Below are 16,722 nucleotides of genomic sequence, written 5' to 3'. Positions count from 1 at the left end.
GAAAATAAAGGAGCAGTCAGCACCTGAATTTGCTAGGAACTATAAACCATGAACAAGGTCTAAAACAGACCGAATTCAAATCAGGATTTTGTATTACATGTAATTTTAAAAAAAAACATTAGCAATGATTTTTTTTATGTTACGATCTCACGTAAGCCGAATGTGTGTTCGTAGCTTTTCTGCCGTTTGTCGGATCCGGCGCGCTCCCGTACAGTCTATACAGTACAGTGGCTGCACTGCAACTTCCTGGTCACATGCTCCGGCACATGGCAGCACATAACCGGAGCTTGTCGCGCAGCCACTGTAGTGTACACAGTGGACGGGAGCGCGCCGGATCCGACAAACTGCAGAAAAGCCGGATGTGTGTTCGTAGCCTTAAAAAGCGAACCTGTCAAGTGGAAAAATGCTATTAAGCTGCAGATATGGGGTTAATCTGCAGGTTTGTAACATTCTAAACCTGACCGGCGCACGCACATTAAAACCCGCTGCTGGAAGGAAATGAGTTTTAATCCTCCCAGCAGCATTCCAATTTCAATCACGGAAGCAGCGCCGATGGGGGTTCAGTCACTGCTCTGTGTATGGAGAGCGGCACCTGTAAACGCACCCCCTGCACTAACTGGAAGCCACTCAGCATTAGAGTGAGCTGTCAGTCACTGTGGGGGCTGGTGGTTACAGCCGCCACTCTCAATACACAGAATGATGTCTAGACCTATGCCGAGGCTGCACCCATGACGGAAAGCAAAATGCTGCTGGGAGGATTAAAGTTCTTTTCCTCCTGGCAGCGGGGTTTAATGTGCAGGCGCCGAGCAGGTTCAGAATGCTATTAACCTACATATCTGCAGGTTAATAGCATTTTTTTCATGTGACAGGTTCCCTTTAAAAAAATAAACAAAAAACACATCAGTAATCATGCAATAATTTTCACACTGGTCACTTTTTTTTTTTGTTTTAAGCTGGGTTTACACACTGCAACATCGCAAAGGACATCGCTGTAACGTCACCGGTTTTGTGACGTAACAGCGACCTCCCTAAGTCTCTGTTGAGTCGCTGGTGAGCTGTCAAACAGGCAAACCTGGCCAACAACGCAACAGCGATCCAGACCTGCAGAGCGACCTAGCTGGTTGTTGGGGACGTTGATAAGCAGCTTTTTGAAAGGGAAGTTGCTAACAAAGTTGCTGCAAAGTCTTTCACACACAAACTTTGTAGCGATGCATGCTGCACAGCGGGAAACAAAGGACCTAGGAATGGTCCTGAACGATTTGTAGCGATCAGCAACTTCACAGCAGGGGCCCGGTCGCTGATGTGTTTCACACACTGCAACATCGCAAACGACATCGCTATTGCGTCACAAAACCGGTGACGTTACAGCGATGTCGTTTGAGATGTTGCAGTGTGTAAACCCAGCTTTAGACTCACTTTTTCCTTGAGTTTAGCACACTTTAGGCATCATCAGAAGCAGGAAAGCAGGATTACAGTGACAAGGGACATTTCTATGCACAGCTGATAACACATTGCAGCATACATAATAGAAGCTGACACAAATGACCTACTACACCTTCATTCACAATGATCTTTGCACACACTCGGATACTTGTACCTTCCTGAAAGATGAAGAATTGTCTAAAAAGCTCCAGTAGCCAATGCAAAAATTGGATGCTTTTTTTTTGTGGTAAAAAAAAAAACACATTTAAAAACAAAAACCTGATTTCAACAATAGATTAATTTCTGATTATATATTGCCTTAAGGCTATGTGCGCACTTACCGGATTTTGCCGCGGATTTTCCGAGGATTTGCTGCTTGTTTCGCTGCAGAAAATGTTCATAACATCTCTGCAGTGAATCACCAGCAAATCCTATGGAGAAAAAAAATCCTGTGCGCACTAGGCAGAATTTGACAGCTGCATGTTTTGCTGCGGGAATCCCGCAGCAAAAACAAGTGCATGTCACTTCTTTTCCGCAGGTAGCTGCGGGTTTTCCCTAATCTAATGTAAAAATCACGCAGGGAACAGCTTGCGGAAAAACCGCACCAAATCCGCACCAAATCCGCAACAAAACGCGACAATCCGCATGCGGATTTTGGTGCGGAATTTGGTGCGGATTTTTTCCGCAGGTGATAACATCTTTGAGAGCCTGCGGAATTTACGCAAGGAAATTTCATTTCCCACTGCGCACATAGCCTTAAGGGAAATTTGTCAGAAGGAAGGATCAATCTGCCTCAGCCATTTATATAGACATGCAGAACATAGAAACTTGAACAAAAAGTGATAATTTGATAACAGATCCAATGTTTCATTCCTGAGACACACATTTTTTTATATGTAAATGAGGTGTTAAAAGGAATCTGTAAGCAGATTTTTGCTATGTAATCTGAGTGCACTATGATGTAGTGGATGAGAATGATTAAAGCAATTTGTTACTTACTAGTTTGTGTTTTGCTATTACAATTTGTGTTTTCTCAGCAGGAGATTATCACTACATGACAACTTGCCTCATGAATCCAACCACAACCGTAGCACTGATTAGCAGCTCTGTCACTAACGAAGTGCACAGAATGCTGTGATGTGGGTGAGGTCATGCACAGATCAACAACTGAACTCCTCTAGATCTGCAACAGAGAAGACTAAGGCCGGTTTCACACATCCGGCTTTTCGCCGGTTTGCCGGATCCGGCGCTCTCCCGTACAGACAATACAGTACAGTGACAGCGCTGTAACTTCCGGGTCACATGCGCCGGTCACATGACAGCATGTGACCGGCGCTTGTTGCGCTGTCACTGTACTGTAGTCACTGTATGGGAGAGCGCCGGATACGGCAAACCGGAGAAAAGCCGGATGTGTGAAACCGGCCTAACTATCATAACTGCTGCACCCAGTAAACTAAATGATACTTCACTGCAATCAGGGTCTTTGTCCAAACCTCATGCTGTCGTCAGATTACATAGCAAAAATCTGGTGACAGATTGAGATCTGAAAGCCTGCCCTCAGAGCTCATTTTAATACTTGGTGACACCTCTATATGTAAATTGATCAAACTGCTGCATATGTGACATCAGGCTTCAGTCATGACTAGTGATGGGCAGACCCAGACTGTAAAACTCCGGATCCGCGCAGTTTCAAAGGTGTAGGGGTGCAGAGCCTGGACCTAGAATTCCGGGTGTTTTATCCGGCACTGAAGAAATTAAACATAAATAGGAAAAATAAAGAAAAGAAAAAAAAAAATGAAGCGAGAACGTCATACTTACAAAGGTTCCGTCGTAACTGTACACTGCTCCAGTGACCTCTCCTTCACTTCCTAGGCCACTGATCATTGCTTATCCATATGCACTGCTTTCTCCGCCGACCCGCCAGCCTGGCGTCTGATAGGTTGCAATCAGACTTGCCCCCAGCCTGTGTGACAGCATCTGCCTGCAACCAATCACAGGCGCTGCTTGCGGATCAGTATCGTGGTATCAAAATAAAAAATTGACGTTGGATCCCCCCATATTATGATACCCATCACAGAAAGCCTATGGCTACAGGATACAGTCCACAGCCCTGTGCTTATCTTGGCTGTATTTATTTTTTAAATTATGTAAATAATTAAAAAAAAAAAAAAAAGATAACAGGGACCTGCCAGTCCCGGTTATCTGTTTTATCTGCGTGTCCGCTTATCACTAGTCATGACAACTAAGGCATGTACAGATCACCAATGTTCTCACTTCTATGCAGTGTTCCGCCCTTCTATGGACACAGTCTAACTTCCTGTTGCTTGGCGATTCCTGTGAAGCCAGTACCTGATTAAAAGGCTCAAAAAGGGTACCCGTCGAAAAATGCTATTAACCTGCAGCATTCTGAAGCTGTCTGGCTCCTACATATTAAACTTTAAAGAGTTATTCCCATCTCCAAGAATCTATCCTAATATGTAGTAGGTGCAATAATATTAGCAAATACCTTCAAATAGAAATGTAGTATAGGTCTTCTGATTCACTATGTTGCTTACCTCATGTGCAGAGTACTGCAGGACTTTAGGGATCCATGGTTACGACCATGTATATAGTAAGTTAGTTGCTAGTGGTCATAACCATAATAACTAAGGTCCTGCAATATCCTGCATATGAGGCATATACATGGCTATATCAAAAGAACTATACTACATGTCTAATTGGAGGTGTTTGCTAATATTTTTTATTATTACACCTACTACTTATTGAGTTAGGATCATGCAGGTGGGAATACCGCTTTAATCCTTCCAGCAGTGCTCGGATTGCCATCACAGGGCAGCATCGATTCAGTGACTTCTCTGTGTAACAAGAGCGGAGGCTGTAACTGTGCCCCCTGCATTGACTGACAGCTTCCTCTAATGCTGAGCGGCTGTTAGCCAGTGTGGGGAGCGTGGTTACAGCCGCCACTCTCCATACACAGAACGGTGACTGAACCTGTACCGCCTCCATGGACTGAAACCACATCGCTGCAGGGGGGATAAAAGTTCTTTTCTTCCCAGCAGCAGAGTTTAATGTGCAGGTACCAGGCAGGCTCAGAATGCTATTATCCTGTAGATTAACTCAATATTTGCAGGTTAGTAGCATTTTGTCACATGACAGTTTTCCTTTAACCCTTATGTGGACGTGAGTTTTACCTAAACTGTTACAGAGCTCATCCCAATCTCTCCTACTCAGCATTTGAGAGAGAATTATGCAGCAGCTTAAGGCCCCGTCACACTAAGCAACATCGCTAGCAACATCGCTGCTAACGAACAACTTTTGTGACGTTGCTAGCGATGTGGCTGTGTGTGACATCCAGCAACAACCTGGCCCCTGCTGTGAGGTCGTTGGTTGTTGCAGAATGTCCTGGGCCATTTTTTAGTTGTTGGTGTCCCGCTGTGAAGCACAGATCGCTGTGTGTGACAGCGAGACAGCAACAACTAAATGTGCAGGCAGCAGGAGCCGGCTTCTGCGGAGGCTGGTAACCAATGTAAACATCGGGTAACCAAGAAGCCCTGTCCTTGGTTACCCGATATTTACCTTTGTTACCAGCCTCCGCCGCTCTCACTGTCAGTGCCGGCTCCTGCTCTGTGCACATGTAGCTGCAGGACACATCGGGTTAATTAACCCGATGTGTGCTGTAGCCAGGAGAGCAGGGAGCCAGCGCTAAGCATTGTGCGCTGCTCCCTGCTCTGTGCACATGTAGCTGCAGCACACATCGGGTAATTAACCCGATGTGTGCTGTAACTAGGAGAGCAGGGAGCCAGCGCTCAGTGTGCGCTGCTCCCTGCTCTCTGCACGTGTAGCTGCGTGAGCTGGTAACCAAGGTAAATATCGGGTTGGTTACCCGATATTTACCTTAGTTACCAAGCGCAGCATCTTCCACGCGGCGCTGGGGGCTGGTCACTGGTTGCTGGTGAGCTCACCAGCAACTTGTGTAGCCACGCTCCAGCGATCCCTGCCAGGTCAGGTTGCTGGTGGGATCGCTGGAGCCTCGCAGTGTGACATCTCACCAGCAACCTCCTAGCAACTTACCAGCGATCCCTATCGTTGTTGGGATCGCTGGTAAGTTGCTTAGTGTGACTGGACCTTAAGTTATCTCAGTGATAAGAGCACAGCGCTTGTGAATGCTCTACCCGATGATTTAAAGGGGTTTTCCCCATGAATAAAGTTAATTTTAAAGATCATTTTAAATCAATAGATCTTAGAATAATGAATTCCACAATTTGATGTTTTAAGGGAATATGTCACCAGATTTGACCCCTGTAAGCTGCAGCTACCACCAGTAAGCTCTTATACACAGCATCCTAGAATATATAAGCATAATGTCCTTTAATCCCCCTAGACCTTTCTACCACCATTTTACAGCAGAATGTACAGGTCCCCATAGTCTTATATTGGGTTTGGCGTACGGGCGGATGTTTTGGTGCAAGACCGGTCCCGAATCAGACTTAACTCCAGCCAGACGCGCCAAACTCAAACATCTGTGGGTTCACCGATCTCTAATTATCTGCACAGGAACAGGTTTTTTGTTTAAATTACTTCAATTTGTGGAAGTTATTATTCTAAAATCTAGTGATTAAAATTAACTTTGTGGGGTAGCCCTTTAAAGGAAGCAGGGATGTCTGGCACTGCTGACAAAACACACAATTTTAGCATGCTGATAAAAAAAAAAACGAACGCGTCTTAGGCTGTGTGTGACTAGAACTAGGGTTGCATCGCCCAGACTGGTCACAGGCTTTCCTGACAGGAGCAGGTCAACCACAGACATACAGTACATGTAGCTGACCCACTCCTATCAGGAGAGCGGCCAGTCTGGGCTCTGTGATGCGCGGACTCCAGCCTTTGTGTACGTGTCCACGAGCAGTGTTCACAGTGTTTTGGAAGCAGCATGCTTCAGCTGCGTCCAAAACACTGATGTATAGCACTAGCAGAGTGGATGGGATTTCTAGAAATCCTGTGCCCACTGTGCTTGTTTTCCCCGCAGCAAACACTGACCTGCGGTGCGACATTCCGAGCTGCAGCATGTCAATTGTTTGCTGCGGAAGTCGCAAGTGTCCTCCGTAGGGAGAACACAAACGAGAGACCGCAGTGCACCAAACCCCGATTGTGGATATAAGCAACTGCGGTCTTCTGCGGAGGAGACTCGCGGCCCCACAAGTCAGGACCTGCCACGTCCAGGACGCAGCAAGTCCTGATCGTGGACACATACCCTTATAGTTAGAAAAATGTTACATTTCTTCTTTTTCTAATACATGTTAATTAATAATTCCATACTGTTACCTCACTATTTTGAAAATTATATATATATATATTAATTATTATATTATTATTATAAAATACCACAATGTCTCTCTGCTATTTCATCCTTCTTCTCTGCACGATTCCTAAAACTTAACATGGACAAAACAGAGTTTATTGTCTTTCCTCCTCCTCACTCATCTCCTCCAACAAGCCTTTCCATCAAACTTGATGGTTGCTCACTCACCCCAGTCTCACAAGCTCGTTGCCTTGGAGTGACCCTCGACTCTGCTCTATCCTTCAAACCACACATCCAAGCCCTCATCACCTCATGCCGATTACAACTCAAAAATATCTCCCGGATCCGTGCTTTCCTTAACCAAGAATCTGCAAAAACATTAGTGCATGCCCTCATCTCCCGCCTCGACTACTGCAACCTCCTGCTCTCTGGCCTACCTTCCAACACTCTTGCACCCCTCCAATCTATCCTAAACTCTGCAGCCCGCTTAATCCACCTCTCCCCTCGCTACTCCCCAGCCTTGCCACTCTGCCAATCCCTTCACTGGCTTCCCATCGCCCAACGACTCCAGTTCAAAACATTAACCATGACATACAAAGCCATGCACAACCTGTCTCCTCCCTACATCTGTGACCTAGTCTCTCGGTACCTACCTGCACGCAACCTTAGATCCTCACAAGATCTCCTTCTCTGCTCCTCTCTTATCTCCTCTTCCCACAATCGTGTACAAGATTTCTCCCGTGCATCCCCCATACTCTGGAACGCTCTACCTCAGCACATCAGACTCTCCACTACCGTGGAAAGCTTCAAGAGGAACCTCAAGACCCACCTTTTCCAACAAGCCTACAACCTACAATAGCCCTCAGTCCAGTAGACCACTGCACAACCAGCTCTGTCCTCACCTATTGTACCATCACCCATTCCCTGTAGACTGAGCCCTCGCGGGCAGGGTCCTCTCTCCTCCTATACCAGTCTGTCTTATACTGTTAATGATTGTTGTACGTATACCCTCTTTCACTTGTAAAGCGCCATGGAGCAAATGGCGCTACAATAATAATAATAATAATAATATATATAAATATATATATATATATATATATATATATATATATATATATATATATATATATATATATATATATACACACATACATATACACACACACATACAGTTAGGTCCAGAAATATTTGGACAGTGACACAAGTTTTGTTATTTTAGCTGTTTACAAAAACATGTTCAGAAATACAATTATATATATAACATGGGCTGAAAGTGCACACTCCCAGATGCAATATGAGAGTTTTCACATCCAAATCGGAGAAAGGGTTTAGGAATCATAGCTCTGTAATGCATAGCCTCCTCTTTTTCAAGGGACCAAAAGTAATTGGACAAGGGACTCTAAGGGCTGCAATTAACTCTGAAGGCGTCTCCCTCGTTAACCTGTAATCAATGAAGTAGTTAAAAGGTCTGGGGTTGATTACAGGTGTGTGGTTTTGCATTTGGAAGCTGTTGCTGTGACCAGACAACATGCGGTCTAAGGAACTCTCAATTGAGGTGAAACAGAACATCCTGAGGCTGAAAAAAAAAAGAAAAAAATCCATCAGAGAGATAGCAGACATGCTTGGAGTAGCAAAATGAACAGTCGGGTACATTCTGAGAAAAAAGGAATTGACTGGTGAGCTTGGGAACTCAAAAAGGCCTGGGCGTCCACGGATGACAACAGTGGTGGATGATCGCCGCATACTTTCTTTGGTGAAGAAGAACCCGTTCACAACATCAACTGAAGTCCAGAACACTCTCAGTGAAGTAGGTGTATCTGTCTCTAAGTCAACAGTAAAGAGAAGACTCCATGAAAGTAAATACAAAGGGTTCACATCTAGATGCAAACCATTCATCAATTCCAAAAATAGACAGGCCAGAGTTAAATTTGCTGAAAAACACCTCATGAAGCCAGCTCAGTTCTGGAAAAGTATTCTATGGACAGATGAGACCAAGATCAACCTGTACCAGAATGATGGGAAGAAAAAAGTTTGGAGAAGAAAGGGAACGGCACATGATCCAAGGCACACCACATCCTTTGTAAAACATGATGGAGGCAACGTGATGGCATGGGCATGCATGGCTGTCAATGGCACAGGGTCACTTGTGTTTATTGATGACATAACAGCAGACAAGAGTAGCCGGATGAATTCTGAAGTGTACCGGGATATACTTGCAGCCCAGATTCAGCCAAATGCCGCAAAGTTGATCGGACGGCGCTTCATAGTACAGATGGACAATGACCCCAAGCATACAGCCAAAGCTACCCAGGAGTTCATGAGTGCAAAAAAGTGGAACATTCTGCAATGGCCAAGTCAATCACCAGATCTTAACCCAATTGAGCATGCATTTCACTTGCTCAAATCCAGACTTAAGACGGAAAGACCCACAAACAAGCAAGACCTGAAGGCTGCGGCTGTAAAGGCCTGGCCAAGCATTAAGAAAGAGGAAACCCAGCGTTTGGTGATGTCCATGGGTTCCAGACTTAAGGCAGTGATTGCCTCCAAAGGATTCGCAACAAAATATTGAAAATAAAAATATTTTGTTTGGGCTTGGTTTATTTGTCCAATTACTTTTGACCTCCTAAAATGTGGAGTGTTTGTAAAGAAATGTGTACAATTCCTACAATTTCTATCAGATATTTTTGTTCAAACCTTCAAATTAAACGTTAAAATCTGCACTTGAATTCTGTTGTAGAGGTTTCATTTCAAATCCAATGTGGTGGCATGCAGAGCCCAACTCGCGAAAATTGTGTCACTGTCCAAATATTTCTGGACCTAACTGTATACACACACTTATTACACACACACACACAAACTTATTACACACACATTTATTACACACACATTTATTACACACACATTTATTACACACACATTTATTACACACACATTTATTACACACACACATTGTTTTTTTAATTACTACTTCCTTTTGGATAACATTTTGTTTGAGAAATAAATTCAGTGCATGATGTGACAGTCAAACAAATTGTCATCAGAGAGAAGAGGCTGTGGTCACTGCCACAGCCACTACCCACTCCCTGAAACTAAGCATCATCAGTGACATCCATTTCAGGGCCTGGGCTAGTCTCTGCTCTACCAAGCATGCGTCGGTTGTCAATTCCAAGTAATGCACAATAGATTCTTGTCATTGAGCACTATCCTTCTCACTGCAGTGACCCTGCACTCTCTCACTGGCTTTGATCAGAAGCGACGAGCCAGCACAACAGTGTGCATTGTAAGAATAGCAAGCATGCGGGTAAAGCAGATACCAGCGCCACCCCCAGAAGTGACATCACTTGTGGGGTTGGTGCTGGTCACTCCTCTTATTGCATGTCAGCTGTTCATCTTACAATGAGCACTAGGAGTAAGCTCTCATGCCAGCTCATCACTTCTCATCAGAGTCAGTGAGAGAGTGTGCTGTCACTGTGTACCAAGAATATTGCACAGTGACAAGAACCTACTGGTTATGTTGGAAATGACAACCGACGCATGCTCAGTAGAGCAGAGACTAGCCAAGGCCCTGAGACGGACATCACTAATAATGTTTAGTTTCATTGAGGGGGCGGAGGCTGTGGCAGTGACCACAGCCTCTTCTCTCTGATGACAACTTGTGTGAATATCATAGCGTGTACTGGGGTTCTCAAATGAAAAGTCATCCAGTAGAAAGTGTAAAGAAAAAAAAAAAAAAAAATACAGCAATATAGTGAGGGAACAATAGGTACTTTTTAATTAAAGGATATTAGAAAAGAGATTATATTCTGACATTAAAAGAGGTTATCCACTACTTTTACTTTGATGGCCTATATAGGCCATCAATGTCTAATCAGCCAGGGTCAGACACCCAGGTAGCACCACTTATCAGCTGCTTTCAGTGCTGGAAGTGGCAGCCGGAAATGCTTAGTTCCAGAGCTGCCAAGTCCTCTGATAGCGGCCTTGGACGGGTACTGCACATCTACCTCCCATTCAAATCAATAGGAGGTGGATGTGCAGTACCTGACCACGGCCACTGTGAGAAGACAGGGCAACTACGGAACTGAGTATCTCTGGCAGCCTGCACCGAGAACAGCTGATAGGCGGGAGTGCAGGGTGCCAAACCCCGGCCATTCGGACATTGATGACCTATCCTAAGGATTGACCATCAATATAAAAGTAGTGGACAACCTCTTTAAATAGATAGGCAATTATCGTAGGTTTAAAACAAATGATCGTTTCACACCACACCTGAAGCTGGAAATGATTAGGTACAGGGCACAAGGGACATAATGTGACATGAGCTGTGGGAGAGCAAGTGCTTACACTACTGGAAAAGTGTCAGAGGGGATTGTAAGTGTTATTTAAGCAGGCACACAAGGGGAATGAGAAGTAGTTATCAAAGTAGTGAACAACCCTTTAACAGAAATTCTGGATTGTAGAAATCTTTAATTTAACTTTCTATGACCTACGTGCCTATATAGACAGCTTAGGAAGCTTGATTCTTCTGACAGTTTTACTTTAACACTAAAAGTCCCAGAGAGGGGTCATTTAACATTTCTACCTTTGAAACCCAGAGAGCTCGAAATTTCTGGGACTTCTAGTGTTAAAGAGAACCTGTCACCAGGTTTTTCCCTTATGAGCTGCAGCCAACACCAGTAAGCATTCCAGAATACTGTACATAAGAGCCCAGTCCGCCCTGTGTAACGTAAAAAAAACCCTTTATAATACTCACCCAGGGGGGCGGTCCAGTCCGCGGAGTGTCGCTGCTTTCGGTCCGGTGCATCCTCCATCATGTGCGATCACAGCCATCCTGCCCAGCACTGTGGGCATGACGTGTCCTGTGTCATTCACAAAGAGGCCTCCATTGTGCTGTTGCTCATGCGCACTTTGATCTTCCCACAGCCGGGTAGATCACAGTACTGTAGTGCGCATGCTATATTTGACCTTTTCTTGCGCCTGTGCATTACAGTACTTTAATCTGACCTAAGCAGGGAAAATCAAAAACACACACAAGCAGGAGCGCAGTGGAGGCTTCTCTGTGAATGACTCAGAACGAGTCATGCACACGGGGCTGGGCAGGACTGTGATTGCAAGAAAAGAGGAGGCGCCGGAGAGCAGCGACACCCATTGGACTGGACCGCCCCAGAGTATGATAAAGGTGTTTTTTTTTACCTTATATAGTGCATCCTAAGCACTTATATACCGCATTCTGGAATATTGTAAATAAGGGCTCATTGGTGGTGACCACAGCTCATAAAGTAAACCCTGGTGACAAGATCCCTTTAAACTGCATATTTAAAGCACCACGCTAGAGGGTTTTTTTGAGAGCTGTAATGACACTTTAAATGCAAGTCCCCAGCTCCCACTATTAGGCCTAAAGGCCCAGTCACACTAAACAACTTACCAGCGATCCCAACAACGATCCAACCTGATAGGGATCGCTGGTAAGTTGCTAGGAGGTTGCTGGTGAGATGTCACACTGCGACGCTCCAGCGATCCCACCAGCAACCTGACCTGGCAGGGATCGCTGGAGCGTGGCTCTGGTGAGCTCACCAGCAACCAGCCCCCAGCCAGCAGCGCCGCGTGGAAGCGATGCTGCGCTTGGTAACTAAGGTAAATATCGGGTAACCAACCCGATATTTACCTTGGTTACCAGCGCACACCGCTTAGCGCTGGCTCCCTGCTCTCCTAGCTACAGTACACATTGGGTTAATTACCCGATGTGTACTGCAGCTACATGTGCAGAGAGCAGGGAGCCGCGCACACTGCTTAGCGCTGGCTCTCTGCTCTCCTAGCTACAGTACACATTGGGTTAATTACCCGATGTGTACTGCAGCTACATGTGCAGAGAGCAGGGAGCCGCGCACACTGCTTAGCGCTGGCTCCCTGCTCTCCTAGCTACAGTACACATGGGGTTAATTACCCGATGTGTACTGCACCTACATGTGCACAGAGCAGGAGCCGGCACTGACAGCTGAGAGCGGCAGAGGCTGGTAACGAAGGTAAATATCGGGTAACCAAGGTAAGGGCTTCTTGGTTACCCGATGTTTACCATGGTTACCAGAGTCCGCAGAAGCCGGCTCCTGCTGTCTGCACATTTTGTTGTTGCTCTGTCGCTGTCACACACAGCGATGTGTGCTTCACAGCGGGAGAGCAACAACTAAAAAATGGCCCAGGACATTCAGCAACAACCAACGATCTCACAGCAGGGGCCGGGTTGTTGCTGGATGTCACACTAAGCATCATCGCTGTTACGTCACAAAAGTTGTTCGTTAGCAGCGATGTTGTTTAGTGTGACTGGGCCTTAAGGCACACGGCATGAAAATCGGATCGAGTGGAGCGCGACAAAGCACCGCATTCCACTCGGACCAATTTTAACCTATGTGCCAGCACCCATGAGTGATCATTTTCTCGGCCCCAATCGGACCGAGAAAACAAATAGCAGCATGCTGCGACTAATGCGATCCTTGTTTCTCTTGTGCCCATTCAAGTCTATGGGGTGAGAGGAAAATCGCACTGCACTCGCGGTACACCGGTGTACCGCAAGTGCAGTGCGAAAATGGCAATAGCCAGCTACGGAGGAGAGAGGGAGATAAATCCCTCCCTCTCCTACGCAACGTAGGCCCGTCACCCGCAGCTGAGGTCCGATCGCAATATCGGACCTCAGTCGCAGTGACACTTGGCTCCCGCTGTGCTGCCAGCGCGAGCCGAGTGTCATGCGAGGATCGCATTAGTCCCCGTGTGGCCCCAGCCTTATACTCATTCCGGTGGATTTATCCTTTTATCATGCAGCGCTATCTTGTGCCTGCAACTTGACTGGCTGGAAGCCCGAAGTTACGTCACAAGCACTCAGTGCAAGTCTACGAGAGCCACTCTGGGCACCCATAGACTCATATTGAATTGGGACCTCTGGTGTGCTCCGTGAAACATTGGTGCTGACGGCAGGTCACAAGTTGCTGGAGACTAACCAGACAGCCGCTGGAAAAAAAAATGAAGATAACGACGAGTAAGTATAAGACAGGGGAGTTTGAATTAAAACGCCATTCCAGTGCTGAAATACATAAAAAAATTATTTTAAATATTTGGAGGGAGGTTCCCTACTATGGTACCAGTGCTGATCAGAAATGTGATCTCCTTAGTGAATAGCTAACCCCATTGAAACCAAAAAGGAGCAGGAAATTATAATTCTTAATTCTAAATTAGCACTATATATAGTGGGAAATGCCTGACAAAATAGGCACATCATGTAAAATCCAGATAATGCATACCCACATGCATGCGCATATATATATATATATATATATATATATATATATATATATATATATATATATATACACACACATACACACACACACATACATACATAATTTGTATATATATTGCACATACAGTATATTAGGTATATGTGCACTATATAATCCAGTGATTGTATCTGCGTGCACTGTGTGAGGATATGGCGGGGCTAGTTCCTACCAGGGCAGTGTATTACCGTTCCTGCACCTTTGTGGTAATACACATTGTAGCTGGTACAGCATGGCGGGGGCCACATCGTGCGCGCCTTAATATGCAGACAAACCACATGTATACTGCCCATGCACTGCTCAACCTGCACAGTAAACGGAAAATATGGCACTCACCTACTTACAGACCCGTCCTTCCTCTCTCGGCACGATTAACCGTTCCCGAACACAAAGCCTCCTCACGTCGCAGAGCTCACTCGCAAGTCTTGCTTTACGGCAAACACCGCCTATCTCCTTGGCCTCAGCAGCCGAGCAGCTATGATTTGCCGCGCCGGAATCGTGACGTCACCCATCTGCCCAACCTTCCGTCGCCATCTTGTCTCCGAACGTTACATGTCAGTTAATGGCTGATGGTGACGTAGATACGTTAACCACGGATTTCGCCGTATTTCTATTTCCGAAACCCGTTAAAAATCATGGGTTTAAGGGAAAAAGAAACCCTTCGTTTTTGGTACTTCGTCTTATCATTAAGAATTGGGGAGTCTCTCACATGTGGGCATAGGTCACTAGTGTAGATTCGCCATGTGCACTGCGTGATATTTTTTTTTACTAGGTTATTCAGTAAATAATACCTTTTTTTCTGAGGTAAATAATACTTTTTTTCCTGAGGTAAATAATACTTTTTTTTCCTGAGGTAAATAGTACTTTTTTTCTGAGGTAAATACGTTTTTTTCTGTGGTAAATAATACGTTTCTTCTGAGGTAAAATATGTTAAAAAGCAATTATTTTTCTTAAGCTTTTTTTTTCCTGCTAGTCAATTTTGATAACAATCACACAAAAAGGAAAAAAGACAAAATTTACAAAGGAAAATTACCACGTTCCACCCCTCAGGGACTAAGCTTGTTTTAGCCTCCATAACTTAATTAGAGCTATACGTTTTCTGTATTTTTCTATTAATCTATCTGAGGGCTTGTGTTTTTGCAGTATGAGTTATATATTATATTGGTAACCATCTTGGGGAACACAAGTTATTGCTTAACCCAGGGCCAGAAGCTGACAACTTGGGGCCCCTGTTGCAACAAAGCTGCAGATATCTATCTATCTATCTATCTATCTATCTATCTATCTATCTATCTATATATATATATTAGTACAGACCAAAAGTTTGGACACACCTCATCTCTAGAATAACTGTTAAGAAGAGACTTTGTGCAGCCGGCCTTCATGGTAAAATAGCTGCTAGGAAACCACTGCTAAGGACAGGCAACAAGCAGAAGAGACTTGTTTGGGCTAAAGAACACAAGGAATGGACATTAGACCAGTGGAAATCTGTGCTTTGGTCTGATGAGTCCAAATTTGAGATCTTTGGATCCAACCACCGTGTCTTTGTAGAAAAGGTGAATGGATGGACTCTACATGCCTGGTTCCCACCGTGAAGCATGGAGGAGGAGGTGTGACGGTGTGGGGGTGCTTTGCTGGTGACACTGTTGGGGATTTATTCAAAATTGAAGGCATATTAAACCAGCATGGCTACCACAGCATCTTGCAGCGGCATGCTATTCCATCCGGTTTGCGTTTAGTTGGACCATCATTTATTTTTCAACAGGACAATGACCCCAAACACACCTTCAGGCTGTGTAAGGGCTATTTGACTAAGAAGGAGAGTGATGGGATGCTACACCAGATAACCTGATCTCCACAGTAACCAGACCTGAACCCAATCGAGATGGTTTGGGGTGAACTGGACCACAGAGTGAAGGAAAAAGGGCCAACAAGTGCTAAGCATTTCTAGGAACTCCTTCAAGACTGTTGGAAAACCATTTCTGGTGACTACCTCTTGAAGCTCATCAAGAGAATGCCAAGAGTGTGTAAAGCTTTAATCAAAGCAAAAGTTGGCTACTTTGAAGAACCTAGAATATAAGACATATTTTCAGTTGTTTCACACTTTTTTAAGTATTTCATTCCACATGTTTTCATTCATAGTTTTGATGTCTTCAATGTGAATCTCCAATTTTTAGAGTTATGAAAATAAAGAAAACTCTTTGAATGAGAAGGTGTGTCCAACCTTTTGGTCTGTACTGTATATATACCAATGGTGTCTTACTGTAGGGGGCGGCAGCGGTGCTGGAGTAAGGCGATGCTGGCTGCTGTGTGGCTGGCTGTGCTGGCTGCTGCATGCCTGGCTGTGTGAGGCATGGTGGTGCGGCTGCTGTCCCAGATGCCAGTGGTGTCGGCTTCAAAGAAATGCCCCCTGGAATCGGCATCTGCAGAGATTGAATTCTTGGTTCAATGACAATCCGAGATCTCATATGTGCATGCGCCGACTCTTGGCGGCATTACTTCAAAAGCTCACCGCCGACAGAGCATCTCACCGGTTGCACCGCCCTGCTCCACACAGCTCCACACCGCCGACAGACCATCTTACAAGCCGCACCACCCTGCTCCACACAGCCCCTACCGTAGCCAGCACAGCCCCGCCAACAGAGCATCTCAGCCAGCACAGTCCCACACCGCCAACAGAGC

General features: G+C 45.2%; 1 protein-coding gene across 3 annotated transcripts in view; it reads right to left on the bottom strand.

Annotated features, from left to right (window-relative positions):
- NCOA5 (nuclear receptor coactivator 5) overlaps positions 1 to 14,519 on the bottom strand; it is an 86,585-nt gene extending 72,066 nt beyond the window's left edge. The window contains exon 1 of one of the 3 annotated variants that reach the window (XM_075349746.1): positions 14,377 to 14,519. The gene's annotated coding sequence lies outside the window, so the exon portion shown is untranslated. The remainder of the gene's footprint in view (positions 1 to 14,376) is intronic. The other 2 variants (XM_075349747.1, XM_075349748.1) reach the window with 2 other exon arrangements.
- Between the last annotated feature and the right edge of the window lie 2,203 nt (positions 14,520 to 16,722).

This window comes from Anomaloglossus baeobatrachus, chromosome 5, assembly GCF_048569485.1.
Source record: "Anomaloglossus baeobatrachus isolate aAnoBae1 chromosome 5, aAnoBae1.hap1, whole genome shotgun sequence".
NCBI classification, from domain to species: Eukaryota; Metazoa; Chordata; class Amphibia; order Anura; family Aromobatidae; genus Anomaloglossus; species Anomaloglossus baeobatrachus.
This window is presented reverse-complemented; position numbering and strand designations above follow the sequence as displayed.